We start from the raw sequence: 27,585 nt of genomic DNA on the forward strand, positions 1-27,585 counted from the left end.
CCCGCCTTAATTGGTTCTCCTCCCTTCCAACGGTGTTGAGGCGGGTGGGAACAGCCGGGGGTTGAGGGTACTGTGCTAAAAGAGGTGGAGTTATGCAGATCTAAAACGCGTGGATTGCAGCAGCAGCAAGCCGAAAAGTGCAGGCATGTGAGGGATCTAGAGGTTGACAGCATGTCTTCTTAACGGGAGTCCAGGTGGCCATCTCCACAAATGGACTTTTCAGAATCCTTGGGTGGCACCGTAGTCGGAAACCAATTCTGGTTATCGCTTCTCGGCCTTTTGGCTAAGATCAAGTGTAGTATCTGTTCTTATCAGTTTAATATCTGATACGTCCCCTATCTGGGGACCATATATTAAATGGATTTTTAGAACAGGGAGATGGAAAAAGAGCTTGCTCTGTCCACTCCACGCATTGACCTGGTATTGCAGTATCTCCAGGACCGGTGCACCCCTTCTTTAATGCAGTTTCTAAAATCAGAAAGAATTGAATTCAATGCTTTTTGTTCATTTGGCTTGTTTGTCGGATTTTGGGATGGACTCTTTGGCTTTGCTTTTCTTCTCCTCATTGGATTTTTCATGTTAAAAGTTGCAGAAGCCAGATGACAAGCTCATTTTGGTTCAACTTCAGCAACTGTGCATTGCATTGCCATGTAATGTAATGCAATGCTATCTATCTAGCTCTCCCTCTATACTTCCTTTTGGATAAACAGACATATTAGGCAAGCATTTTGGAGCTTTCACCTAAATAACTACAGGTGGTGAGATAAGCTGCACAATATAATTGACCTTTCAGTATATTGTTGCACACACACCATCTATTTAGCAAATGCCCTTGTTATTAACAGCAGCCTTTTAAACTCACCTGAGCTAACAGGTATGTGAGCTGGTTACTCTGCTGCGCTTAAAATTTCTTTTTTGGTTTGCTACAATGCCTTTTCTGAAACGTTGTCTCCCTCTGCTGGAACACTGACTTCTTTCATTTAATGCCTGCAGACTATAAAAGAGAAACCAACCCAAAAAGTTTGGTTGATTAGTCTGTGGCATTCTTTTAAACTGTTGCTTATGGCGGTCTCTGTGAGCTTCTCAGTGACATTCAGCCATCCAGGTATCCCGCCTGCAGTAGACGGAATGTGGCAATGGAACGCTGGCTGCGCGTGTCATAATAGGCTCTGAGCCTTTATATACCTGCGCACAGCAGCAGCCACCTTCAGTCTGCTGCTGGACAGCCAGCAGCAGCAGCAGCAGGAGAGGTAATTAATCAGCAACCCTCCTGCTAAGGGTAGACAGCTGCTCGTTCCACCCCCCCCCCCCGCCTTAATTGGTTCTCCTCCCTTCCAACGGTGTTGAGGCGGGTGGGAACAGCCGGGGGTTGAGGGTACTGTGCTAAAAGAGGTGGAGTTATGCAGATCTAAAACGCGTGGATTGCAGCAGCAGCAAGCTGAAAAGTGCAGGCATGTGAGGGATCTAGAGGTTGACAGCATGTCTTCTTAACGGGAGTCCAGGTGGCCATCTCCACAAATGGACTTTTCAGAATCCTTGGGTGGCACCGTAGTCGGAAACCAATTCTGGTTATCGCTTCTCGGCCTTTTGGCTAAGATCAAGTGTAGTATCTGTTCTTATCAGTTTAATATCTGATACGTCCCCTATCTGGGGACCATATATTAAATGGATTTTTAGAACAGGGAGATGGAAAAAGAGCTTGCTCTGTCCACTCCACGCATTGACCTGGTATTGCAGTATCTCCAGGACCGGTGCACCGCTTCTTTAATGCAGTTTCTAAAATCAGAAAGAATTGAATTCAATGCTTTTTGTTCATTTGGCTTGTTTGTCGGATTTTGGGATGGACTCTTTGGCTTTGCTTTTCTTCTCCTCATTGGATTTTTCATGTTAAAAGTTGCAGAAGCCAGATGACAAGCTCATTTTGGTTCAACTTCAGCAACTGTGCATTGCATTGCCATGTAATGTAATGCAATGCTATCTATCTAGCTCTCCCTCTATACTTCCTTTTGGATAAACAGACATATTAGGCAAGCATTTTGGAGCTTTCACCTAAATAACTACAGGTGGTGAGATAAGCTGCACAATATAATTGACCTTTCAGTATATTGTTGCACACACACCATCTATTTAGCAAATGCCCTTGTTATCAACAGCAGCCTTTTAAACTCACCTGAGCTAACAGGTATGTGAGCTGGTTACTCTGCTGCGCTTAAAATTTCTTTTTTGGTTTGCTACAATTCCTTTTCTGAAACGTTGTCTCCCTCTGCTGGAACACTGACTTCTTTCATTTAATGCCTGCAGACTATAAAAGAGAAACCAACCCAAAAAGTTTGGTTGATTAGTCTGTGGCATTCTTTTAAACTGTTGCTTATGGCGGTCTCTGTGAGCTTCTCAGTGACATTCAGCTATCCAGGTATCCCGCCTGCAGTAGACGGAATGTGGCAATGGAACGCTGGCTGCGCGTGTCATAACAGGCTCTGAGCCTTTATATACCTGCGCACAGCAGCAGCCACCTTCAGTCTGCTGCTGGACAGCCAGCAGCAGCAGCAGCAGGAGAGGTAATTAATCAGCAACCCTCCTGCTAAGGGTAGACAGCTGCTCGTTCCACCCCCCCCCCCCCCGCCTTAATTGGCTCTCCTCCCTTCCAACGGTGTTGAGGCGGGTGGGAACAGCCGGGGGTTGAGGGTACTGTGCTAAAAGAGGTGGAGTTATGCAGATCTAAAACGCGTGGATTGCAGCAGCAGCAAGCCGAAAAGTGCAGGCATGTGAGGGATCTAGAGGTTGACAGCATGTCTTCTTAACGGGAGTCCAGGTGGCCATCTCCACAAATGGACTTTTCAGAATCCTTGGGTGGCACCGTAGTCGGAAACCAATTCTGGTTATCGCTTCTCGGCCTTTTGGCTAAGATCAAGTGTAGTATCTGTTCTTATCAGTTTAATATCTGATACGTCCCCTATCTGGGGACCATATATTAAATGGATTTTTAGAACAGGGAGATGGAAAAAGAGCTTGCTCTGTCCACTCCACGCATTGACCTGGTATTGCAGTATCTCCAGGACCGGTGCACCCCTTCTTTAATGCAGTTTCTAAAATCAGAAAGAATTGAATTCAATGCTTTTTGTTCATTTGGCTTGTTTGTCGGATTTTGGGATGGACTCTTTGGCTTTGCTTTTCTTCTCCTCATTGGATTTTTCATGTTAAAAGTTGCAGAAGCCAGATGACAAGCTCATTTTGGTTCAACTTCAGCAACTGTGCATTGCATTGCCATGTAATGTAATGCAATGCTATCTATCTAGCTCTCCCTCTATACTTCCTTTTGGATAAACAGACATATTAGGCAAGCATTTTGGAGCTTTCACCTAAATAACTACAGGTGGTGAGATAAGCTGCACAATATAATTGACCTTTCAGTATATTGTTGCACACACACCATCTATTTAGCAAATGCCCTTGTTATCAACAGCAGCCTTTTAAACTCACCTGAGCTAACAGGTATGTGAGCTGGTTACTCTGCTGCGCTTAAAATTTCTTTTTTGGTTTGCTACAATGCCTTTTCTGAAACGTTGTCTCCCTCTGCTGGAACACTGACTTCTTTCATTTAATGCCTGCAGACTATAAAAGAGAAACCAACCCAAAAAGTTTGGTTGATTAGTCTGTGGCATTCTTTTAAACTGTTGCTTATGGCGGTCTCTGTGAGCTTCTCAGTGACATTCAGCCATCCAGGTATCCCGCCTGCAGTAGACTGAATGTGGCAATGGAACGCTGGCTGCGCGTGTCATAATAGGCTCTGAGCCTTTGTATACCTGCGCACAGCAGCAGCCACCTTCAGTCTGCTGCTGGACAGCCAGCAGCAGCAGCAGCAGGAGAGGTAATTAATCAGCAACCCTCCTGCTAAGGGTAGACAGCTGCTCGCCCCCCCCCCCCCTGCCTTAATTGGTTCTCCTCCCTTCCAACGGTGTTGAGGCGGGTGGGAACAGCCGGGGGTTGAGGGTACTGTGCTAAAAGAGGTGGAGTTATGCAGATCTAAAACGCGTGGATTGCAGCAGCAGCAAGCCGAAAAGTGCAGGCATGTGAGGGATCTAGAGGTTGACAGCATGTCTTCTTAACGGGAGTCCAGGTGGCCATCTCCACAAATGGACTTTTCAGAATCCTTGGGTGGCACCGTAGTCGGAAACCAATTCTGGTTATCGCTTCTCGGCCTTTTGGCTAAGATCAAGTGTAGTATCTGTTCTTATCAGTTTAATATCTGATACGTCCCCTATCTGGGGACCATATATTAAATGGATTTTTAGAACAGGGAGATGGAAAAAGAGCTTGCTCTGTCCACTCCACGCATTGACCTGGTATTGCAGTATCTCCAGGACCGGTGCACCCCTTCTTTAATGCAGTTTCTAAAATCAGAAAGAATTGAATTCAATGCTTTTTGTTCATTTGGCTTGTTTGTCGGATTTTGGGATGGACTCTTTGGCTTTGCTTTTCTTCTCCTCATTGGATTTTTCATGTTAAAAGTTGCAGAAGCCAGATGACAAGCTCATTTTGGTTCAACTTCAGCAACTGTGCATTGCATTGCCATGTAATGTAATGCAATGCTATCTATCTAGCTCTCCCTCTATACTTCCTTTTGGATAAACAGACATATTAGGCAAGCATTTTGGAGCTTTCACCTAAATAACTACAGGTGGTGAGATAAGCTGCACAATATAATTGACCTTTCAGTATATTGTTGCACACACACCATCTATTTAGCAAATGCCCTTGTTATCAACAGCAGCCTTTTAAACTCACCTGAGCTAACAGGTATGTGAGCTGGTTACTCTGCTGCGCTTAAAATTTCTTTTTTGGTTTGCTACAATGCCTTTTCTGAAACGTTGTCTCCCTCTGCTGGAACACTGACTTCTTTCATTTAATGCCTGCAGACTATAAAAGAGAAACCAACCCAAAAAGTTTGGTTGATTAGTCTGTGGCATTCGTTTAAACTGTTGCTTATGGCGGTCTCTGTGAGCTTCTCAGTGACATTCAGCCATCCAGGTATCCCGCCTGCAGTAGACGGAATGTGGCAATGGAACGCTGGCTGCGCGTGTCATAATAGGCTCTGAGCCTTTATATACCTGCGCACAGCAGCAGCCACCTTCAGTCTGCTGCTGGACAGCCAGCAGCAGCAGCAGCAGGAGAGGTAATTAATCAGCAACCCTCCTGCTAAGGGTAGACAGCTGCTCGTTCCACCCCCCCCCCCCACGCCTTAATTGGTTCTCCTCCCTTCCAACGGTGTTGAGGCGGGTGGGAACAGCCGGGGGTTGAGGGTACTGTGCTAAAAGAGGTGGAGTTATGCAGATCTAAAACGCGTGGATTGCAGCAGCAGCAAGCCGAAAAGTGCAGGCATGTGAGGGATCTAGAGGTTGACAGCATGTCTTCTTAATGGGAGTCCAGGTGGCCATCTCCACAAATGGACTTTTCAGAATCCTTGGGTGGCACCGTAGTCGGAAACCAATTCTGGTTATCGCTTCTCGGCCTTTTGGCTAAGATCAAGTGTAGTATCTGTTCTTATCAGTTTAATATCTGATACGTCCCCTATCTGGGGACCATATATTAAATGGATTTTTAGAACAGGGAGATGGAAAAAGAGCTTGCTCTGTCCACTCCACGCATTGACCTGGTATTGCAGTATCTCCAGGACCGGTGCACCCCTTCTTTAATGCAGTTTCTAAAATCAGAAAGAATTGAATTCAATGCTTTTTGTTCATTTGGCTTGTTTGTCGGATTTTGGGATGGACTCTTTGGCTTTGCTTTTCTTCTCCTCATTGGATTTTTCATGTTAAAAGTTGCAGAAGCCAGATGACAAGCTCATTTTGGTTCAACTTCAGCAACTGTGCATTGCATTGCCATGTAATGTAATGCAATGCTATCTATCTAGCTCTCCCTCTATACTTCCTTTTGGATAAACAGACATATTAGGCAAGCATTTTGGAGCTTTCACCTAAATAACTACAGGTGGTGAGATAAGCTGCACAATATAATTGACCTTTCAGTATATTGTTGCACACACACCATCTATTTAGCAAATGCCCTTGTTATCAACAGCAGCCTTTTAAACTCACCTGAGCTAACAGGTATGCGAGCTGGTTACTCTGCTGCGCTTAAAATTTCTTTTTTGGTTTGCTACAATGCCTTTTCTGAAACGTTGTCTCCCTCTGCTGGAACACTGACTTCTTTCATTTAATGCCTGCAGACTATAAAAGAGAAACCAACCCAAAAAGTTTGGTTGATTAGTCTGTGGCATTCTTTTAAACTGTTGCTTATGGCGGTCTCTGTGAGCTTCTCAGTGACATTCAGCCATCCAGGTATCCCGCCTGCAGTAGACGGAATGTGGCAATGGAACGCTGGCTGCGCGTGTCATAATAGGCTCTGAGCCTTTATATACCTGCGCACAGCAGCAGCCACCTTCAGTCTGCTGCTGGACAGCCAGCAGCAGCAGCAGCAGGAGAGGTAATTAATCAGCAACCCTCCTGCTAAGGGTAGACAGCTGCTCGTTCCACCCCCCCCCCCGCCTTAATTGGTTCTCCTCCCTTCCAACGGTGTTGAGGCGGGTGGGAACAGCCGGGGGTTGAGGGTACTGTGCTAAAAGAGGTGGAGTTATGCAGATCTAAAACGCGTGGATTGCAGCAGCAGCAAGCTGAAAAGTGCAGGCATGTGAGGGATCTAGAGGTTGACAGCATGTCTTCTTAACGGGAGTCCAGGTGGCCATCTCCACAAATGGACTTTTCAGAATCCTTGGGTGGCACCGTAGTCGGAAACCAATTCTGGTTATCGCTTCTCGGCCTTTTGGCTAAGATCAAGTGTAGTATCTGTTCTTATCAGTTTAATATCTGATACGTCCCCTATCTGGGGACCATATATTAAATGGATTTTTAGAACAGGGAGATGGAAAAAGAGCTTGCTCTGTCCACTCCACGCATTGACCTGGTATTGCAGTATCTCCAGGACCGGTGCACCGCTTCTTTAATGCAGTTTCTAAAATCAGAAAGAATTGAATTCAATGCTTTTTGTTCATTTGGCTTGTTTGTCGGATTTTGGGATGGACTCTTTGGCTTTGCTTTTCTTCTCCTCATTGGATTTTTCATGTTAAAAGTTGCAGAAGCCAGATGACAAGCTCATTTTGGTTCAACTTCAGCAACTGTGCATTGCATTGCCATGTAATGTAATGCAATGCTATCTATCTAGCTCTCCCTCTATACTTCCTTTTGGATAAACAGACATATTAGGCAAGCATTTTGGAGCTTTCACCTAAATAACTACAGGTGGTGAGATAAGCTGCACAATATAATTGACCTTTCAGTATATTGTTGCACACACACCATCTATTTAGCAAATGCCCTTGTTATCAACAGCAGCCTTTTAAACTCACCTGAGCTAACAGGTATGTGAGCTGGTTACTCTGCTGCGCTTAAAATTTCTTTTTTGGTTTGCTACAATTCCTTTTCTGAAACGTTGTCTCCCTCTGCTGGAACACTGACTTCTTTCATTTAATGCCTGCAGACTATAAAAGAGAAACCAACCCAAAAAGTTTGGTTGATTAGTCTGTGGCATTCTTTTAAACTGTTGCTTATGGCGGTCTCTGTGAGCTTCTCAGTGACATTCAGCTATCCAGGTATCCCGCCTGCAGTAGACGGAATGTGGCAATGGAACGCTGGCTGCGCGTGTCATAACAGGCTCTGAGCCTTTATATACCTGCGCACAGCAGCAGCCACCTTCAGTCTGCTGCTGGACAGCCAGCAGCAGCAGCAGCAGGAGAGGTAATTAATCAGCAACCCTCCTGCTAAGGGTAGACAGCTGCTCGTTCCACCCCCCCCCCCCCCGCCTTAATTGGCTCTCCTCCCTTCCAACGGTGTTGAGGCGGGTGGGAACAGCCGGGGGTTGAGGGTACTGTGCTAAAAGAGGTGGAGTTATGCAGATCTAAAACGCGTGGATTGCAGCAGCAGCAAGCCGAAAAGTGCAGGCATGTGAGGGATCTAGAGGTTGACAGCATGTCTTCTTAACGGGAGTCCAGGTGGCCATCTCCACAAATGGACTTTTCAGAATCCTTGGGTGGCACCGTAGTCGGAAACCAATTCTGGTTATCGCTTCTCGGCCTTTTGGCTAAGATCAAGTGTAGTATCTGTTCTTATCAGTTTAATATCTGATACGTCCCCTATCTGGGGACCATATATTAAATGGATTTTTAGAACAGGGAGATGGAAAAAGAGCTTGCTCTGTCCACTCCACGCATTGACCTGGTATTGCAGTATCTCCAGGACCGGTGCACCCCTTCTTTAATGCAGTTTCTAAAATCAGAAAGAATTGAATTCAATGCTTTTTGTTCATTTGGCTTGTTTGTCGGATTTTGGGATGGACTCTTTGGCTTTGCTTTTCTTCTCCTCATTGGATTTTTCATGTTAAAAGTTGCAGAAGCCAGATGACAAGCTCATTTTGGTTCAACTTCAGCAACTGTGCATTGCATTGCCATGTAATGTAATGCAATGCTATCTATCTAGCTCTCCCTCTATACTTCCTTTTGGATAAACAGACATATTAGGCAAGCATTTTGGAGCTTTCACCTAAATAACTACAGGTGGTGAGATAAGCTGCACAATATAATTGACCTTTCAGTATATTGTTGCACACACACCATCTATTTAGCAAATGCCCTTGTTATCAACAGCAGCCTTTTAAACTCACCTGAGCTAACAGGTATGTGAGCTGGTTACTCTGCTGCGCTTAAAATTTCTTTTTTGGTTTGCTACAATGCCTTTTCTGAAACGTTGTCTCCCTCTGCTGGAACACTGACTTCTTTCATTTAATGCCTGCAGACTATAAAAGAGAAACCAACCCAAAAAGTTTGGTTGATTAGTCTGTGGCATTCGTTTAAACTGTTGCTTATGGCGGTCTCTGTGAGCTTCTCAGTGACATTCAGCCATCCAGGTATCCCGCCTGCAGTAGACGGAATGTGGCAATGGAACGCTGGCTGCGCGTGTCATAATAGGCTCTGAGCCTTTATATACCTGCGCACAGCAGCAGCCACCTTCAGTCTGCTGCTGGACAGCCAGCAGCAGCAGCAGCAGGAGAGGTAATTAATCAGCAACCCTCCTGCTAAGGGTAGACAGCTGCTCGTTCCACCCCCCCCCCCCCCCGCCTTAATTGGTTCTCCTCCCTTCCAACGGTGTTGAGGCGGGTGGGAACAGCCGGGGGTTGAGGGTACTGTGCTAAAAGAGGTGGAGTTATGCAGATCTAAAACGCGTGGATTGCAGCAGCAGCAAGCCGAAAAGTGCAGGCATGTGAGGGATCTAGAGGTTGACAGCATGTCTTCTTAATGGGAGTCCAGGTGGCCATCTCCACAAATGGACTTTTCAGAATCCTTGGGTGGCACCGTAGTCGGAAACCAATTCTGGTTATCGCTTCTCGGCCTTTTGGCTAAGATCAAGTGTAGTATCTGTTCTTATCAGTTTAATATCTGATACGTCCCCTATCTGGGGACCATATATTAAATGGATTTTTAGAACAGGGAGATGGAAAAAGAGCTTGCTCTGTCCACTCCACGCATTGACCTGGTATTGCAGTATCTCCAGGACCGGTGCACCCCTTCTTTAATGCAGTTTCTAAAATCAGAAAGAATTGAATTCAATGCTTTTTGTTCATTTGGCTTGTTTGTCGGATTTTGGGATGGACTCTTTGGCTTTGCTTTTCTTCTCCTCATTGGATTTTTCATGTTAAAAGTTGCAGAAGCCAGATGACAAGCTCATTTTGGTTCAACTTCAGCAACTGTGCATTGCATTGCCATGTAATGTAATGCAATGCTATCTATCTAGCTCTCCCTCTATACTTCCTTTTGGATAAACAGACATATTAGGCAAGCATTTTGGAGCTTTCACCTAAATAACTACAGGTGGTGAGATAAGCTGCACAATATAATTGACCTTTCAGTATATTGTTGCACACACACCATCTATTTAGCAAATGCCCTTGTTATCAACAGCAGCCTTTTAAACTCACCTGAGCTAACAGGTATGCGAGCTGGTTACTCTGCTGCGCTTAAAATTTCTTTTTTGGTTTGCTACAATGCCTTTTCTGAAACGTTGTCTCCCTCTGCTGGAACACTGACTTCTTTCATTTAATGCCTGCAGACTATAAAAGAGAAACCAACCCAAAAAGTTTGGTTGATTAGTCTGTGGCATTCTTTTAAACTGTTGCTTATGGCGGTCTCTGTGAGCTTCTCAGTGACATTCAGCCATCCAGGTATCCCGCCTGCAGTAGACGGAATGTGGCAATGGAACGCTGGCTGCGCGTGTCATAATAGGCTCTGAGCCTTTATATACCTGCGCACAGCAGCAGCCACCTTCAGTCTGCTGCTGGACAGCCAGCAGCAGCAGCAGCAGGAGAGGTAATTAATCAGCAACCCTCCTGCTAAGGGTAGACAGCTGCTCGTTCCACCCCCCCCCCCGCCTTAATTGGTTCTCCTCCCTTCCAACGGTGTTGAGGCGGGTGGGAACAGCCGGGGGTTGAGGGTACTGTGCTAAAAGAGGTGGAGTTATGCCGATCTAAAACGCGTGGATTGCAGCAGCAGCAAGCCGAAAAGTGCAGGCATGTGAGGGATCTAGAGGTTGACAGCATGTCTTCTTAACGGGAGTCCAGGTGGCCATCTCCACAAATGGACCTTTCAGAATCCTTGGGTGGCACCGTAGTCGGAAACCAATTCTGGTTATCGCTTCTCGGCCTTTTGGCTAAGATCAAGTGTAGTATCTGTTCTTATCAGTTTAATATCTGATACGTCCCCTATCTGGGGACCATATATTAAATGGATTTTTAGAACAGGGAGATGGAAAAAGAGCTTGCTCTGTCCACTCCACGCATTGACCTGGTATTGCAGTATCTCCAGGACCGGTGCACCCCTTCTTTAATGCAGTTTCTAAAATCAGAAAGAATTGAATTCAATGCTTTTTGTTCATTTGGCTTGTTTGTCGGATTTTGGGATGGACTCTTTGGCTTTGCTTTTCTTCTCCTCATTGGATTTTTCATGTTAAAAGTTGCAGAAGCCAGATGACAAGCTCATTTTGGTTCAACTTCAGCAACTGTGCATTGCATTGCCATGTAATGTAATGCAATGCTATCTATCTAGCTCTCCATCTATACTTCCTTTTGGATAAACAGACATATTAGGCAAGCATTTTGGAGCTTTCACCTAAATAACTACAGGTGGTGAGATAAGCTGCACAATATAATTGACCTTTCAGTATATTGTTGCACACACACCATCTATTTAGCAAATGCCCTTGTTATCAACAGCAGCCTTTTAAACTCACCTGAGCTAACAGGTATGTGAGCTGGTTACTCTGCTGCGCTTAAAATTTCTTTTTTGGTTTGCTACAATGCCTTTTCTGAAACGTTGTCTCCCTCTGCTGGAACACTGACTTCTTTCATTTAATGCCTGCAGACTATAAAAGAGAAACCAACCCAGAAAGTTTGGTTGATTAGTCTGTGGCATTCTTTTAAACTGTTGCTTATGGCGGTCTCTGTGAGCTTCTCAGTGACATTCAGCCATCCAGGTATCCCGCCTGCAGTAGACGGAATGTGGCAATGGAACGCTGGCTGCGCGTGTCATAATAGGCTCTGAGCCTTTACATACCTGCGCACAGCAGCAGCCACCTTCAGTCTGCTGCTGGACAGCCAGCAGCAGCAGCAGCAGGAGAGGTAATTAATCAGCAACCCTCCTGCTAAGGGTAGACAGCTGCTCGTTCCACCCCCCCCCCCCGCCTTAATTGGTTCTCCTCCCTTCCAACGGTGTTGAGGCGGGTGGGAACAGCCGGGGGTTGAGGGTACTGTGCTAAAAGAGGTGGAGTTATGCAGATCTAAAACGCGTGGATTGCAGCAGCAGCAAGCCGAAAAGTGCAGGCATGTGAGGGATCTAGAGGTTGACAGCATGTCTTCTTAACGGGAGTCCAGGTGGCCATCTCCACAAATGGACTTTTCAGAATCCTTGGGTGGCACCGTAGTCGGAAACCAATTCTGGTTATCGCTTCTCGGCCTTTTGGCTAAGATCAAGTGTAGTATCTGTTCTTATCAGTTTAATATCTGATACGTCCCCTATCTGGGGACCATATATTAAATGGATTTTTAGAACAGGGAGATGGAAAAAGAGCTTGCTCTGTCCACTCCACGCATTGACCTGGTATTGCAGTATCTCCAGGACCGGTGCACCCCTTCTTTAATGCAGTTTCTAAAATCAGAAAGAATTGAATTCAATGCTTTTTGTTCATTTGGCTTGTTTGTCGGATTTTGGGATGGACTCTTTGGCTTTGCTTTTCTTCTCCTCATTGGATTTTTCATGTTAAAAGTTGCAGAAGCCAGATGACAAGCTCATTTTGGTTCAACTTCAGCAACTGTGCATTGCATTGCCATGTAATGTAATGCAATGCTATCTATCTAGCTCTCCCTCTATACTTCCTTTTGGATAAACAGACATATTAGGCAAGCATTTTGGAGCTTTCACCTAAATAACTACAGGTGGTGAGATAAGCTGCACAATATAATTGACCTTTCAGTATATTGTTGCACACACACCATCTATTTAGCAAATGCCCTTGTTATCAACAGCAGCCTTTTAAACTCACCTGAGCTAACAGGTATGCGAGCTGGTTACTCTGCTGCGCTTAAAATTTCTTTTTTGGTTTGCTACAATGCCTTTTCTGAAACGTTGTCTCCCTCTGCTGGAACACTGACTTCTTTCATTTAATGCCTGCAGACTATAAAAGAGAAACCAACCCAAAAAGTTTGGTTGATTAGTCTGTGGCATTCTTTTAAACTGTTGCTTATGGCGGTCTCTGTGAGCTTCTCAGTGACATTCAGCCATCCAGGTATCCCGCCTGCAGTAGACGGAATGTGGCAATGGAACGCTGGCTGCGCGTGTCATAATAGGCTCTGAGCCTTTATATACCTGCGCACAGCAGCAGCCACCTTCAGTCTGCTGCTGGACAGCCAGCAGCAGCAGCAGCAGGAGAGGTAATTAATCAGCAACCCTCCTGCTAAGGGTAGACAGCTGCTCGTTCCACCCCCCCCCCGCCTTAATTGGTTCTCCTCCCTTCCAACGGTGTTGAGGCGGGTGGGAACAGCCGGGGGTTGAGGGTACTGTGCTAAAAGAGGTGGAGTTATGCCGATCTAAAACGCGTGGATTGCAGCAGCAGCAAGCCGAAAAGTGCAGGCATGTGAGGGATCTAGAGGTTGACAGCATGTCTTCTTAACGGGAGTCCAGGTGGCCATCTCCACAAATGGACTTTTCAGAATCCTTGGGTGGCACCGTAGTCGGAAACCAATTCTGGTTATCGCTTCTCGGCCTTTTGGCTAAGATCAAGTGTAGTATCTGTTCTTATCAGTTTAATATCTGATACGTCCCCTATCTGGGGACCATATATTAAATGGATTTTTAGAACAGGGAGATGGAAAAAGAGCTTGCTCTGTCCACTCCACGCATTGACCTGGTATTGCAGTATCTCCAGGACCGGTGCACCCCTTCTTTAATGCAGTTTCTAAAATCAGAAAGAATTGAATTCAATGCTTTTTGTTCATTTGGCTTGTTTGTCGGATTTTGGGATGGACTCTTTGGCTTTGCTTTTCTTCTCCTCATTGGATTTTTCATGTTAAAAGTTGCAGAAGCCAGATGACAAGCTCATTTTGGTTCAACTTCAGCAACTGTGCATTGCATTGCCATGTAATGTAATGCAATGCTATCTATCTAGCTCTCCCTCTATACTTCCTTTTGGATAAACAGACATATTAGGCAAGCATTTTGGAGCTTTCACCTAAATAACTACAGGTGGTGAGATAAGCTGCACAATATAATTGACCTTTCAGTATATTGTTGCACACACACCATCTATTTAGCAAATGCCCTTGTTATCAACAGCAGCCTTTTAAACTCACCTGAGCTAACAGGTATGTGAGCTGGTTACTCTGCTGCGCTTAAAATTTCTTTTTTGGTTTGCTACAATGCCTTTTCTGAAACGTTGTCTCCCTCTGCTGGAACACTGACTTCTTTCATTTAATGCCTGCAGACTATAAAAGAGAAACCAACCCAAAAAGTTTGGTTGATTAGTCTGTGGCATTCTTTTAAACTGTTGCTTATGGCGGTCTCTGTGAGCTTCTCAGTGACATTCAGCCATCCAGGTATCCCGCCTGCAGTAGACGGAATGTGGCAATGGAACGCTGGCTGCGCGTGTCATAATAGGCTCTGAGCCTTTATATACCTGCGCACAGCAGCAGCCACCTTCAGTCTGCTGCTGGACAGCCAGCAGCAGCAGCAGCAGGAGAGGTAATTAATCAGCAACCCTCCTGCTAAGGGTAGACAGCTGCTCGTTCCACCCCCCCCCCGCCTTAATTGGTTCTCCTCCCTTCCAACGGTGTTGAGGCGGGTGGGAACAGCCGGGGGTTGAGGGTACTGTGCTAAAAGAGGTGGAGTTATGCAGATCTAAAATGCGTGGATTGCAGCAGCAGCAAGCCGAAAAGTGCAGGCATGTGAGGGATCTAGAGGTTGACAGCATGTCTTCTTAACGGGAGTCCAGGTGGCCATCTCCACAAATGGACTTTTCAGAATCCTTGGGTGGCACCGTAGTCGGAAACCAATTCTGGTTATCGCTTCTCGGCCTTTTGGCTAAGATCAAGTGTAGTATCTTTTGAAAAGGCAGTTTTGTCCTTGGGCTGCCCTAGTAAATTGATGCATATTACACACTGGTTTGGTGCACTTGTTAGTACGCCAGGTGGCTCATAGAGTTATCTGATGGAAAACATGGCCCTCCAGGATCGAAGTCACTAGGCTGGGTAAGTGTGAGGGCTTTGGAGCAATGTGCCCCAGGAGTAGGCGCCCTGGTGGGAGTCCAAGCTTACTGGGGCTGGGAACCCCAGAAAGACTTGGCTTCGTAGCACGCCGCACCTTTGCCAATCATACTTTCTGAGCAACCCCCCCTATTCCTGGCCTCCGGGCTAGGAAGGGGAATTTTTATAAACCCGGTCGGAGGTCCGGTCAGGTTTGGGCTGAGAAACCAACACAGGCTCCAGCTCCACTAGGGTGGCAGCCTAGATGGAAGCTGGGAGCACGAAAACGGCTCTTCTCCGGCTTCGGCTAGGGAGAGCATCGGAGATCCCTGACCCTCGCTGTGGCCTTCTGGCTCAGAGGGATGGGGATGGTTTATTGGGGACCCTCTCCTCCGGGAAGGGTCCACATGAATCCTCGCCTCGTGCGCTGTTTTGGTGTGACTTCGGTCACATTTTTCAGTGCCTTGGATGCAGCTTCAATCAAAAAAATCTGTTCTTATCAGTTTAATATCTGATACGTCCCCTATCTGGGGACCATATATTAAATGGATTTTTAGAACAGGGAGATGGAAAAAGAGCTTGCTCTGTCCACTCCACGCATTGACCTGGTATTGCAGTATCTCCAGGACCGGTGCACCCCTTCTTTAATGCAGTTTCTAAAATCAGAAAGAATTGAATTCAATGCTTTTTGTTCATTTGGCTTGTTTGTCGGATTTTGGGATGGACTCTTTGGCTTTGCTTTTCTTCTCCTCATTGGATTTTTCATGTTAAAAGTTGCAGAAGCCAGATGACAAGCTCATTTTGGTTCAACTTCAGCAACTGTGCATTGCATTGCCATGTAATGTAATGCAATGCTATCTATCTAGCTCTCCCTCTATACTTCCTTTTGGATAAACAGACATATTAGGCAAGCATTTTGGAGCTTTCACCTAAATAACTACAGGTGGTGAGATAAGCTGCACAATATAATTGACCTTTCAGTATATTGTTGCACACACACCATCTATTTAGCAAATGCCCTTGTTATCAACAGCAGCCTTTTAAACTCACCTGAGCTAACAGGTATGTGAGCTGGTTACTCTGCTGCGCTTAAAATTTCTTTTTTGGTTTGCTACAATGCCTTTTCTGAAACGTTGTCTCCCTCTGCTGGAACACTGACTTCTTTCATTTAATGCCTGCAGACTATAAAAGAGAAACCAACCCAAAAAGTTTGGTTGATTAGTCTGTGGCATTCTTTTAAACTGTTGCTTATGGCGGTCTCTGTGAGCTTCTCAGTGACATTCAGCCATCCAGGTATCCCGCCTGCAGTAGACGGAACGTGGCAATGGAACGCTGGCTGCGCGTGTCATAATAGGCTCTGAGCCTTTATATACCTGCGCACAGCAGCAGCCACCTTCAGTCTGCTGCTGGACAGCCAGCAGCAGCAGCAGCAGGAGAGGTAATTAATCAGCAACCCTCCTGCTAAGGGTAGACAGCTGCTCGTTCCACCCCCCCCCCCGCCTTAATTGGTTCTCCTCCCTTCCAACGGTGTTGAGGCGGGTGGGAACAGCCGGGGGTTGAGGGTACTGTGCTAAAAGAGGTGGAGTTATGCAGATCTAAAACGCGTGGATTGCAGCAGCAGCAAGCCGAAAAGTGCAGGCATGTGAGGGATCTAGAGGTTGACAGCATGTCTTCTTAACGGGAGTCCAGGTGGCCATCTCCACAAATGGACTTTTCAGAATCCTTGGGTGGCACCGTAGTCGGAAACCAATTCTGGTTATCGCTTCTCGGCCTTTTGGCTAAGATCAAGTGTAGTATCTTTTGAAAAGGCAGTTTTGTCCTTGGGCTGCCCTAGTAAATTGATGCATATTACACACTGGTTTGGTGCACTTGCTAGTACGCCAGGTGGCTCATAGAGTTATCTGATGGAAAACATGGCCCTCCAGGATCGAAGTCACTAGGCTGGGTAAGTGTGAGGGCTTTGGAGCAATGTGCCCCAGGAGTAGGCGCCCTGGTGGGAGTCCAAGCTTACTGGGGCTGGGAACCCCAGAAAGACTTGGCTTCGTAGCACGCCGCACCTTTGCCAATCATACTTTCTGAGCAACCCCCCCTATTCCTGGCCTCCGGGCTAGGAAGGGGAATTTTTATAAACCCGGTCGGAGGTCCGGTCAGCTTTGGGCTGAGAAACCAACACAGGCTACAGCTCCACTAGGGTGGCAGCCTAGATGGAAGCTGGGAGCACGAAAACGGCTCTTCTCCGGCTTCGGCTAGGGAGAGCATCGGAGATCCCTGACCCTCGCTGTGGCCTTCTGGCTCAGAGGGATGGGGATGGTTTATTGGGGACCCTCTCCTCCGGGAAGGGTCCACATGAATCCTCGCCTCGTGCGCTGTTTTGGTGTGACTTCGGTCACATTTTTCAGTGCCTTGGATGCAGCTTCAATCAAAAAAATCTGTTCTTATCAGTTTAATATCTGATACGTCCCCTATCTGGGGACCATATATTAAATGGATTTTTAGAACAGGGAGATGGAAAAAGAGCTTGCTCTGTCCACTCCACGCATTGACCTGGTATTGCAGTATCTCCAGGACCGGTGCACCCCTTCTTTAATGCAGTTTCTAAAATCAGAAAGAATTGAATTCAATGCTTTTTGTTCATTTGGCTTGTTTGTCGGATTTTGTATGGACTCTTTGGCTTTGCTTTTCTTCTCCTCATTGGATTTTTCATGTTAAAAGTTGCAGAAGCCAGATGACAAGCTCATTTTGGTTCAACTTCAGCAACTGTGCATTGCATTGCCATGTAATGTAATGCAATGCTATCTATCTAGCTCTCCCTCTATACTTCCTTTTGGATAAACAGACATATTAGGCAAGCATTTTGGAGCTTTCACCTAAATAACTACAGGTGGTGAGATAAGCTGCACAATATAATTGACCTTTCAGTATATTGTTGCACACACACCATCTATTTAGCAAATGCCCTTGTTATCAACAGCAGCCTTTTAAACTCACCTGAGCTAACAGGTATGTGAGCTGGTTACTCTGCTGCGCTTAAAATTTCTTTTTTGGTTTGCTACAATGCCTTTTCTGAAACGTTGTCTCCCTCTGCTGGAACACTGACTTCTTTCATTTAATGCCTGCAGACTATAAAAGAGAAACCAACCCAAAAAGTTTGGTTGATTAGTCTGTGGCATTCTTTTAAACTGTTGCTTATGGCGGTCTCTGTGAGCTTCTCAGTGACATTCAGCCATCCAGGTATCCCGCCTGCAGTAGACGGAATGTGGCAATGGAACGCTGGCTGCGCGTGTCATAATAGGCTCTGAGCCTTTATATACCTGCGCACAGCAGCAGCCACCTTCAGTCTGCTGCTGGACAGCCAGCAGCAGCAGCAGCAGGAGAGGTAATTAATCAGCAACCCTCCTGCTAAGGGCAGACAGCTGCTCGTTCCACCCCCCCCCCCGCCTTAATTGGTTCTCCTCCCTTCCAACGGTGTTGAGGCGGGTGGGAACAGCCGGGGGTTGAGGGTACTGTGCTAAAAGAGGTGGAGTTATGCAGATCTAAAACGCGTGGATTGCAGCAGCAGCAAGCCGAAAAGTGCAGGCATGTGAGGGATCTAGAGGTTGACAGCATGTCTTCTTAACGGGAGTCCAGGTGGCCATCTCCACAAATGGACTTTTCAGAATCCTTGGGTGGCACCGTAGTCGGAAACCAATTCTGGTTATCGCTTCTCGGCCTTTTGGCTAAGATCAAGTGTAGTATCTGTTCTTATCAGTTTAATATCTGATACGTCCCCTATCTGGGGACCATATATTAAATGGATTTTTAGAACAGGGAGATGGAAAAAGAGCTTGCTCTGTCCACTCCACGCATTGACCTGGTATTGCAGTATCTCCAGGACCGGTGCACCCCTTCTTTAATGCAGTTTCTAAAATCAGAAAGAATTGAATTCAATGCTTTTTGTTCATTTGGCTTGTTTGTCGGATTTTGGGATGGACTCTTTGGCTTTGCTTTTCTTCTCCTCATTGGATTTTTCATGTTAAAAGTTGCAGAAGCCAGATGACAAGCTCATTTTGGTTCAACTTCAGCAACTGTGCATTGCATTGCCATGTAATGTAATGCAATGCTATCTATCTAGCTCTCCCTCTATACTTCCTTTTGGATAAACAGACATATTAGGCAAGCATTTTGGAGCTTTCACCTAAATAACTACAGGTGGTGAGATAAGCTGCACAATATAATTGACCTTTCAGTATATTGTTGCACACACACCATCTATTTAGCAAATGCCCTTGTTATCAACAGCAGCCTTTTAAACTCACCTGAGCTAACAGGTATGTGAGCTGGTTACTCTGCTGCGCTTAAAATTTCTTTTTTGGTTTGCTACAATGCCTTTTCTGAAACGTTGTCTTCCTCTGCTGGAACACTGACTTCTTTCATTTAATGCCTGCAGACTAAAAAAGAGAAACCAACCCAAAAAGTTTGGTTGATTAGTCTGTGGCATTCTTTTAAACTGTTGCTTATGGCGGTCTCTGTGAACTTCTCAGTGACATTCAGCCATCCAGGTATCCCGCCTGCAGTAGACGGAATGTGGCAATGGAACGCTGGCTGCGCGTGTCATAATAGGCTCTGAGCCTTTATATACCTGCGCACAGCAGCAGCCACCTTCAGTCTGCTGCTGGACAGCCAGCAGCAGCAGCAGCAGGAGAGGTAATTAATCAGCAACCCTCCTGCTAAGGGTAGACAGCTGCTCGTTCCACCCCCCCCCGCCTTAATTGGTTCTCCTCCCTTCCAACGGTGTTGAGGCGGGTGGGAACAGCCGGGGGTTGAGGGTACTGTGCTAAAAGAGGTGGAGTTATGCAGATCTAAAACGCGTGGATTGCAGCAGCAGCAAGCCGAAAAGTGCAGGCATGTGAGGGATCTAGAGGTTGACAGCATGTCTTCTTAACGGGAGTCCAGGTGGCCATCTCCACAAATGGACTTTTCAGAATCCTTGGGTGGCACCGTAGTCGGAAACCAATTCTGGTTATCGCTTCTCGGCCTTTTGGCTAAGATCAAGTGTAGTATCTGTTCTTATCAGTTTAATATCTGATACGTCCCCTATCTGGGGACCATATATTAAATGGATTTTTAGAACAGGGAGATGGAAAAAGAGCTTGCTCTGTCCACTCCACGCATTGACCTGGTATTGCAGTATCTCCAGGACCGGTGCACCCCTTCTTTAATGCAGTTTCTAAAATCAGAAAGAATTGAATTCAATGCTTTTTGTTCATTTGGCTTGTTTGTCGGATTTTGGGATGGACTCTTTGGCTTTGCTTTTCTTCTCCTCATTGGATTTTTCATGTTAAAAGTTGCAGAAGCCAGATGACAAGCTCATTTTGGTTCAACTTCAGCAACTGTGCATTGCATTGCCATGTAATGTAATGCAATGCTATCTATCTAGCTCTCCCTCTATACTTCCTTTTGGATAAACAGACATATTAGGCAAGCATATTGGAGCTTTCACCTAAATAACTACAGTTGGTGAGATAAGCTGCACAATATAATTGACCTTTCAGTATATTGTTGCACACACACCATCTATTTAGCAAATGCCCTTGTTATCAACAGCAGCCTTTTAAACTCACCTGAGCTAACAGGTATGTGAGCTGGTTACTCTGCTGCGCTTAAAATTTCTTTTTTGGTTTGCTACAATGCCTTTTCTGAAACGTTGTCTCCCTCTGCTGGAACACTGACTTCTTTCATTTAATGCATGCAGACTATAAAAGAGAAACCAACCCAAAAAGTTTGGTTGATTAGTCTGTGGCATTCTTTTAAACTGTTGCTTATGGCGGTCTCTGTGAGCTTCTCAGTGACATTCAGCCATCCAGGTATCCCGCCTGCAGTAGACGGAATGTGGCAATGGAACGCTGGCTGCGCGTGTCATAATAGGCTCTGAGCCTTTATATACCTGCGCACAGCAGCAGCCACCTTCAGTCTGCTGCTGGACAGCCAGCAGCAGCAGCAGCAGGAGAGGTAATTAATCAGCAACCCTCCTGCTAAGGGTAGACAGCTGCTCGTTCCACCCCCCCCCCCGCCTTAATTGGTTCTCCTCCCTTCCAACGGTGTTGAGGCGGGTGGGAACAGCTGGGGGTTGAGGGTACTGTGCTAAAAGAGGTGGAGTTATGCAGATCTAAAACGCGTGGATTGCAGCAGCAGCAAGCCGAAAAGTGCAGGCATGTGAGGGATCTAGAGGTTGACAGCATGTCTTCTTAACGGGAGTCCAGGTGGCCATCTCCACAAATGGACTTTTCAGAATCCTTGGGTGGCACCGTAGTCGGAAACCAATTCTGGTTATCGCTTCTCGGCCTTTTGGCTAAGATCAAGTGTAGTATCTGTTCTTATCAGTTTAATATCTGATACGTCCCCTATCTGGGGACCATATATTAAATGGATTTTTAGAACAGGGAGATGGAAAAAGAGCTTGCTCTGTCCACTCCACGCATTGACCTGGTATTGCAGTATCTCCAGGACCGGTGCACCCCTTCTTTAATGCAGTTTCTAAAATCAGAAAGAATTGAATTCAATGCTTTTTGTTCATTTGGCTTGTTTGTCGGATTTTGGGATGGACTCTTTGGCTTTGCTTTTCTTCTCCTCATTGGATTTTTCATGTTAAAAGTTGCAGAAGCCAGATGACAAGCTCATTTTGGTTCAACTTCAGCAACTGTGCATTGCATTGCCATGTAATGTAATGCAATGCTATCTATCTAGCTCTCCCTCTATACTTCCTTTTGGATAAACAGACATATTAGGCAAGCATTTTGGAGCTTTCACCTAAATAACTACAGGTGGTGAGATAAGCTGCACAATATAATTGACCTTTCAGTATATTGTTGCACACACACCATCTATTTAGCAAATGCCCTTGTTATCAACAGCAGCCTTTTAAACTCACCTGAGCTAACAGGTATGTGAGCTGGTTACTCTGCTGCGCTTAAAATTTCTTTTTTGGTTTGCTACAATGCCTTTTCTGAAACGTTGTCTCCCTCTGCTGGAACACTAACTTCTTTCATTTAATGCCTGCAGACTATAAAAGAGAAACCAACCCAAAAAGTTTGGTTGATTAGTCTGTGGCATTCTTTTAAACTGTTGCTTATGGCGGTCTCTGTGAGCTTCTCAGTGACATTCAGCCATCCAGGTATCCCGCCTGCAGTAGACGGAATGTGGCAATGGAACGCTGGCTGCGCGTGTCATAATAGGCTCTGAGCCTTTATATACCTGCGCACAGCAGCAGCCACCTTCAGTCTGCTGCTGGACAGCCAGCAGCAGCAGCAGCAGGAGAGGTAATTAATCAGCAACCCTCCTGCTAAGGGTAGACAGCTGCTCGTTCCACCCCCCCACCCCCCCGCCTTAATTGGTTCTCCTCCCTTCCAACGGTGTTGAGGCGGGTGGGAACAGCCGGGGGTTGAGGGTACTGTGCTAAAAGAGGTGGAGTTATGCAGATCTAAAACGCGTGGATTGCAGCAGCAGCAAGCCGAAAAGTGCAGGCATGTGAGGGATCTAGAGGTTGACAGCATGTCTTCTTAACGGGAGTCCAGGTGGCCATCTCCACAAATGGACTTTTCAGAATCCTTGGGTGGCACCGTAGTCGGAAACCAATTCTGGTTATCGCTTCTCGGCCTTTTGGCTAAGATCAAGTGTAGTATCTGTTCTTATCAGTTTAATATCTGATACGTCCCCTATCTGGGGACCATATATTAAATGGATTTTTAGAACAGGGAGATGGAAAAAGAGCTTGCTCTGTCCACTCCACGCATTGACCTGGTATTGCAGTATCTCCAGGACCGGTGCACCCCTTCTTTAATGCAGTTTCTAAAATCAGAAAGAATTGAATTCAATGCTTTTTGTTCATTTGGCTTGTTTGTCGGATTTTGGGATGGACTCTTTGGCTTTGCTTTTCTTCTCCTCATTGGATTTTTCATGTTAAAAGTTGCAGAAGCCAGATGACAAGCTCATTTTGGTTCAACTTCAGCAACTGTGCATTGCATTGCCATGTAATGTAATGCAATGCTATCTATCTAGCTCTCCCTCTATACTTCCTTTTGGATAAACAGACATATTAGGCAAGCATTTTGGAGCTTTCACCTAAATAACTACAGGTGGTGAGATAAGCTGCACAATATAATTGACCTTTCAGTATATTGTTGCACACACACCATCTATTTAGCAAATGCCCTTGTTATCAACAGCAGCCTTTTAAACTCACCTGAGCTAACAGGTATGTGAGCTGGTTACTCTGCTGCGCTTAAAATTTCTTTTTTGGTTTGCTACAATGCCTTTTCTGAAACGTTGTCTCCCTCTGCTGGAACACTGACTTCTTTCATTTAATGCCTGCAGACTATAAAAGAGAAACCAACCCAAAAAGTTTGGTTGATTAGTCTGTGGCATTCTTTTAAACTGTTGCTTATGGCGGTCTCTGTGAGCTTCTCAGTGACATTCAGCCATCCAGGTATCCCGCCTGCAGTAGACGGAATGTGGCAATGGAACGCTGGCTGCGCGTGTCATAATAGGCTCTGAGCCTTTATATACCTGCGCACAGCAGCAGCCACCTTCAGTCTGCTGCTGGACAGCCAGCAGCAGCAGCAGCAGGAGAGGTAATTAATCAGCAACCCTCCTGCTAAGGGTAGACAGCTGCTCGTTCCACCCCCCCCCCCGCCTTAATTGGTTCTTATCCCTTCCAACGGTGTTGAGGCGGGTGGGAACAGCCGGGGGTTGAGGGTACTGTGCTAAAAGAGGTGGAGTTATGCAGATCTAAAACGCGTGGATTGCAGCAGCAGCAAGCCGAAAAGTGCAGGCATGTGAGGGATCTAGAGGTTGACAGCATGTCTTCTTAACGGGAGTCCAGGTGGCCATCTCCACAAATGTACTTTTCAGAATCCTTGGGTGGCACCGTAGTCGGAAACCAATTCTGGTTATCGCTTCTCGGCCTTTTGGCTAAGATCAAGTGTAGTATCTGTTCTTATCAGTTTAATATCTGATACGTCCCCTATCTGGGGACCATATATTAAATGGATTTTTAGAACAGGGAGATGGAAAAAGAGCTTGCTCTGTCCACTCCACGCATTGACCTGGTATTGCAGTATCTCCAGGACCGGTGCACCCCTTCTTTAATGCAGTTTCTAAAATCAGAAAGAATTGAATTCAATGCTTTTTGTTCATTTGACTTGTTTGTCGGATTTTGGGATGGACTCTTTGGCTTTGCTTTTCTTCTCCTCATTGGATTTTTCATGTTAAAAGTTGCAGAAGCCAGATGACAAGCTCATTTTGGTTCAACTTCAGCAACTGTGCATTGCATTGCCATGTAATGTAATGCAATGCTATCTATCTAGCTCTCCCTCTATACTTCCTTTTGGATAAACAGACATATTAGGCAAGCATTTTGGAGCTTTCACCTAAATAACTACAGGTGGTGAGATAAGCTGCACAATATAATTGACCTTTCAGTATATTGTTGCACACACACCATCTATTTAGCAAATGCCCTTGTTATCAACAGCAGCCTTTTAAACTCACCTGAGCTAACAGGTATGTGAGCTGGTTACTCTGCTGCGCTTAAAATTTCTTTTTTGGTTTGCTACAATGCCTTTTCTGAAACGTTGTCTCCCTCTGCTGGAACACTGACTTCTTTCATTTAATGCCTGCAGACTATAAAAGAGAAACCAACCCAAAAAGTTTGGTTGATTAGTCTGTGGCATTCTTTTAAACTGTTGCTTATGGCGGTCTCTGTGAGCTTCTCAGTGACATTCAGCCATCCAGGTATCCCGCCTGCAGTAGACGGAATGTGGCAATGGAACGCTGGCTGCGCGTGTCATAATAGGCTCTGAGCCTTTATATACCTGCGCACAGCAGCAGCCACCTTCAGTCTGCTGCTGGACAGCCAGCAGCAGCAGCAGCAGGAGAGGTAATTAATCAGCAACCCTCCTGCTAAGGGTAGACAGCTGCTCGTTCCACCCCCCCCCCGCCTTAATTGGTTCTCCTCCCTTCCAACGGTGTTGAGGCGGGTGGGAACAGCCGGGGGTTGAGGGTACTGTGCTAAAAGAGGTGGAGTTATGCAGATCTAAAACGCGTGGATTGCAGCAGCAGCAAGCCGAAAAGTGCAGGCATGTGAGGGATCTAGAGGTTGACAGCATGTCTTCTTAACGGGAGTCCAGGTGGCCATCTCCACAAATGGACTTTTCAGAATCCTTGGGTGGCACCGTAGTCGGAAACCAATTCTGGTTATCGCTTCTCGGCCTTTTGGCTAAGATCAAGTGTAGTATCTGTTCTTATCAGTTTAATATCTGATACGTCCCCTATCTGGGGACCATATATTAAATGGATTTTTAGAACAGGGAGATGGAAAAAGAGCTTGCTCTGTCCACTCCACGCATTGACCTGGTATTGCAGTATCTCCAGGACCGGTGCACCCCTTCTTTAATGCAGTTTCTAAAATCAGAAAGAATTGAATTCAATGCTTTTTGTTCATTTGGCTTGTTTGTCGGATTTTGGGATGGACTCTTTGGCTTTGCTTTTCTTCTCCTCATTGGATTTTTCATGTTAAAAGTTGCAGAAGCCAGATGACAAGCTCATTTTGGTTCAACTTCAGCAACTGTGCATTGCATTGCCATGTAATGTAATGCAATGCTATCTATCTAGCTCTCCCTCTATACTTCCTTTTGGATAAACAGACATATTAGGCAAGCATTTTGGAGCTTTCACCTAAATAACTACAGGTGGTGAGATAAGCTGCACAATATAATTGACCTTTCAGTATATTGTTGCACACACACCATCTATTTAGCAAATGCCCTTGTTATCAACAGCAGCCTTTTAAACTCACCTGAGCTAACAGGTATGTGAGCTGGTTACTCTGCTGCGCTTAAAATTTCTTTTTTGGTTTGCTACAATGCCTTTCCTGAAACGTTGTCTCCCTCTGCTGGAACACTGACTTCTTTCATTTAATGCCTGCAGACTATAAAAGAGAAAAAAAAAACAAAAAGTTTGGTTGATTAGTCTGTGGCATTCTTTTAAACTGTTGCTTATGGCGGTCTCTGTGAGCTTCTCAGTGACATTCAGCCATCCAGGTATCCCGCCTGCAGTAGACGGAATGTGGCAATGGAACGCTGGCTGCGCGTGTCATAATAGGCTCTGAGCCTTTATATACCTGCGCACAGCAGCAGCCACCTTCAGTCTGCTGCTGGACAGCCAGCAGCAGCAGGAGAGGTAATTAATCAGCAACCCTCCTGCTAAGGGTAGACAGCTGCTCGTTCCACCCCCCCCCCGCCTTAATTGGTTCTCCTCCCTTCCAACGGTGTTGAGGCGGGTGGGAACAGCCGGGGGTTGAGGGTACTGTGCTAAAAGAGGTGGAGTTATGCAGATCTAAAACGCGTGGATTGCAGCAGCAGCAAGCCGAAAAGTGCAGGCATGTGAGGGATCTAGAGGTTGACAGCATGTCTTCTTAACGGGAGTCCAGGTGGCCATCTCCACAAATGGACTTTTCAGAATCCTTGGGTGGCACCGTAGTCGGAAACCAATTCTGGTTATCGCTTCTCGGCCTTTTGGCTAAGATCAAGTGTAGTATCTTTCGAAAAGGCGGTTTTGGATGTTGGCCGCCCTAGTAGATTGATACATTATGCACACTGGGGTTTAGGCGCTTGTTAGTACGCCAGGTGGCTAATATAGTCATCTGGTGGAAAGCATGGCCCCCCAGGATCAACGCCATTGGGCCGGGGAAGATCGAAAGCCCGAAGTGTGAAGTGCCCCAGGAGTGGTGACCCTGGGGTGCCTTAACTCACTGGGATTGGGAACCCCACTTGAGTTTATGGCACATTTGCACAAGCACTTCAATATTTCTTTCTTCGCACACACCCTTATTCTGGGCCTTCTGGCCTTAGGATGGGGAATTTTTTCAATTCCCGGTCGAAGGTCCGGGCAGTATTATACTGTGAAACCTTCACTATTTATTTAATTTCTTTGTCACTGTGTGTCCACTTATTCACGTGTGTCACGTCCTACTAGGATTTTGTCGGGATGCGGTTCCCTTATGGGTTCCTCTCTTGGCAGGTCTAGGGGGGGAGTGTGTGGCCATCAGGTTCCGCTCCCCCCTGAACCCCCCTGGCTCTCCTCTTTCGGGAGGAGAGCGTTGTTGGCTCCCCTCTTCCGGGAGGGGAGCACAGTCTTTGGCTCCCAGTGCCTTGCTCGGGTGAGAACTCGGGCAGGTGCTGGGGGTAAGATTGGGTCGCCTCTGGCTTCGGCTGGAGGTGGCTATTTGTCCCTGTTCCTCGCTGTGGCCTTCTGGCTCGGAGGGACGGGGAATGGTTTGGGGGACCCTTCTCCTTTTGGAGAGGGTTTCAAGAAGACCAGCATCCTAGTGCACTTTTTTTGTGGCACTTGTCACTTTTTTAAGCGCACTCGGGTTTTGTACACGAATTCGGGCTTTCGATAAAGAAAAAAAATAAAAAAAAAAAATCTGTTCTTATCAGTTTAATATCTGATACGTCCCCTATCTGGGGACCATATATTAAATGGATTTTTAGAACAGGGAGATGGAAAAAGAGCTTGCTCTGTCCACTCCACGCATTGACCTGGTATTGCAGTATCTCCAGGACCGGTGCACCCCTTCTTTAATGCAGTTTCTAAAATCAGAAAGAATTGAATTCAATGCTTTTTGTTCATTTGGCTTGTTTGTCGGATTTTGGGATGGACTCTTTGGCTTTGCTTTTCTTCTCCTCATTGGATTTTTCATGTTAAAAGTTGCAGAAG

General features: G+C 46.0%; 20 non-coding genes and 3 pseudogenes across 20 annotated transcripts; all 23 read left to right on the forward strand.

Annotated features, from left to right (window-relative positions):
* The first annotated feature begins 263 nt into the window (after positions 1-263).
* LOC141159243 (U2 spliceosomal RNA) lies at positions 264-454 on the forward strand. Its single transcript, XR_012249253.1, has one exon. It is a non-coding gene; the product is annotated as a U2 spliceosomal RNA (small nuclear RNA).
* Positions 455-1,571: 1,117 nt separating this feature from the next.
* LOC141159560 (U2 spliceosomal RNA) lies at positions 1,572-1,762 on the forward strand. Its single transcript, XR_012249564.1, has one exon. It is a non-coding gene; the product is annotated as a U2 spliceosomal RNA (small nuclear RNA).
* Positions 1,763-2,881: 1,119 nt separating this feature from the next.
* Positions 2,882-3,072, forward strand: LOC141159244 (U2 spliceosomal RNA). Its single transcript, XR_012249254.1, has one exon. It is a non-coding gene; the product is annotated as a U2 spliceosomal RNA (small nuclear RNA).
* Positions 3,073-4,186: 1,114 nt separating this feature from the next.
* On the forward strand, positions 4,187-4,377 carry LOC141159245 (U2 spliceosomal RNA). The gene has a single exon (XR_012249255.1). It is a non-coding gene; the product is annotated as a U2 spliceosomal RNA (small nuclear RNA).
* A 1,119-nt stretch (positions 4,378-5,496) lies between these two features.
* LOC141159246 (U2 spliceosomal RNA) lies at positions 5,497-5,687 on the forward strand. Its single transcript, XR_012249256.1, has one exon. It is a non-coding gene; the product is annotated as a U2 spliceosomal RNA (small nuclear RNA).
* A 1,116-nt stretch (positions 5,688-6,803) lies between these two features.
* LOC141159561 (U2 spliceosomal RNA) lies at positions 6,804-6,994 on the forward strand. The gene has a single exon (XR_012249565.1). It is a non-coding gene; the product is annotated as a U2 spliceosomal RNA (small nuclear RNA).
* A 1,119-nt stretch (positions 6,995-8,113) lies between these two features.
* Positions 8,114-8,304, forward strand: LOC141159247 (U2 spliceosomal RNA). The gene has a single exon (XR_012249257.1). It is a non-coding gene; the product is annotated as a U2 spliceosomal RNA (small nuclear RNA).
* A 1,120-nt stretch (positions 8,305-9,424) lies between these two features.
* On the forward strand, positions 9,425-9,615 carry LOC141159249 (U2 spliceosomal RNA). The gene has a single exon (XR_012249259.1). It is a non-coding gene; the product is annotated as a U2 spliceosomal RNA (small nuclear RNA).
* A 1,116-nt stretch (positions 9,616-10,731) lies between these two features.
* Positions 10,732-10,922, forward strand: LOC141159250 (U2 spliceosomal RNA). The gene has a single exon (XR_012249260.1). It is a non-coding gene; the product is annotated as a U2 spliceosomal RNA (small nuclear RNA).
* Positions 10,923-12,039: 1,117 nt separating this feature from the next.
* On the forward strand, positions 12,040-12,230 carry LOC141159251 (U2 spliceosomal RNA). The gene has a single exon (XR_012249261.1). It is a non-coding gene; the product is annotated as a U2 spliceosomal RNA (small nuclear RNA).
* A 1,115-nt stretch (positions 12,231-13,345) lies between these two features.
* Positions 13,346-13,536, forward strand: LOC141159252 (U2 spliceosomal RNA). Its single transcript, XR_012249262.1, has one exon. It is a non-coding gene; the product is annotated as a U2 spliceosomal RNA (small nuclear RNA).
* A 1,115-nt stretch (positions 13,537-14,651) lies between these two features.
* On the forward strand, positions 14,652-14,767 carry LOC141160364 (U2 spliceosomal RNA; annotated as a pseudogene).
* A 524-nt stretch (positions 14,768-15,291) lies between these two features.
* LOC141160097 (U2 spliceosomal RNA) lies at positions 15,292-15,474 on the forward strand. The gene has a single exon (XR_012250083.1). It is a non-coding gene; the product is annotated as a U2 spliceosomal RNA (small nuclear RNA).
* Positions 15,475-16,590: 1,116 nt separating this feature from the next.
* LOC141160370 (U2 spliceosomal RNA) lies at positions 16,591-16,706 on the forward strand (annotated as a pseudogene).
* Positions 16,707-17,230: 524 nt separating this feature from the next.
* Positions 17,231-17,413, forward strand: LOC141160099 (U2 spliceosomal RNA). The gene has a single exon (XR_012250085.1). It is a non-coding gene; the product is annotated as a U2 spliceosomal RNA (small nuclear RNA).
* A 1,115-nt stretch (positions 17,414-18,528) lies between these two features.
* On the forward strand, positions 18,529-18,719 carry LOC141159253 (U2 spliceosomal RNA). Its single transcript, XR_012249263.1, has one exon. It is a non-coding gene; the product is annotated as a U2 spliceosomal RNA (small nuclear RNA).
* A 1,114-nt stretch (positions 18,720-19,833) lies between these two features.
* LOC141159254 (U2 spliceosomal RNA) lies at positions 19,834-20,024 on the forward strand. Its single transcript, XR_012249264.1, has one exon. It is a non-coding gene; the product is annotated as a U2 spliceosomal RNA (small nuclear RNA).
* A 1,116-nt stretch (positions 20,025-21,140) lies between these two features.
* On the forward strand, positions 21,141-21,331 carry LOC141159255 (U2 spliceosomal RNA). Its single transcript, XR_012249265.1, has one exon. It is a non-coding gene; the product is annotated as a U2 spliceosomal RNA (small nuclear RNA).
* A 1,120-nt stretch (positions 21,332-22,451) lies between these two features.
* On the forward strand, positions 22,452-22,642 carry LOC141159256 (U2 spliceosomal RNA). The gene has a single exon (XR_012249266.1). It is a non-coding gene; the product is annotated as a U2 spliceosomal RNA (small nuclear RNA).
* A 1,116-nt stretch (positions 22,643-23,758) lies between these two features.
* On the forward strand, positions 23,759-23,949 carry LOC141159257 (U2 spliceosomal RNA). The gene has a single exon (XR_012249267.1). It is a non-coding gene; the product is annotated as a U2 spliceosomal RNA (small nuclear RNA).
* Positions 23,950-25,064: 1,115 nt separating this feature from the next.
* On the forward strand, positions 25,065-25,255 carry LOC141159258 (U2 spliceosomal RNA). The gene has a single exon (XR_012249268.1). It is a non-coding gene; the product is annotated as a U2 spliceosomal RNA (small nuclear RNA).
* Positions 25,256-26,365: 1,110 nt separating this feature from the next.
* On the forward strand, positions 26,366-26,457 carry LOC141160451 (U2 spliceosomal RNA; annotated as a pseudogene).
* A 795-nt stretch (positions 26,458-27,252) lies between these two features.
* LOC141160225 (U2 spliceosomal RNA) lies at positions 27,253-27,444 on the forward strand. The gene has a single exon (XR_012250178.1). It is a non-coding gene; the product is annotated as a U2 spliceosomal RNA (small nuclear RNA).
* Positions 27,445-27,585: the final 141 nt, after the last annotated feature.

Source organism: Phyllobates terribilis, unplaced genomic scaffold (genome assembly GCF_046119375.1).
Source record: "Phyllobates terribilis strain yellow unplaced genomic scaffold, ASM4611937v1 Scaffold_8__6_contigs__length_399053987, whole genome shotgun sequence".
Lineage (NCBI taxonomy): Eukaryota > Metazoa > Chordata > Amphibia > Anura > Dendrobatidae > Phyllobates > Phyllobates terribilis.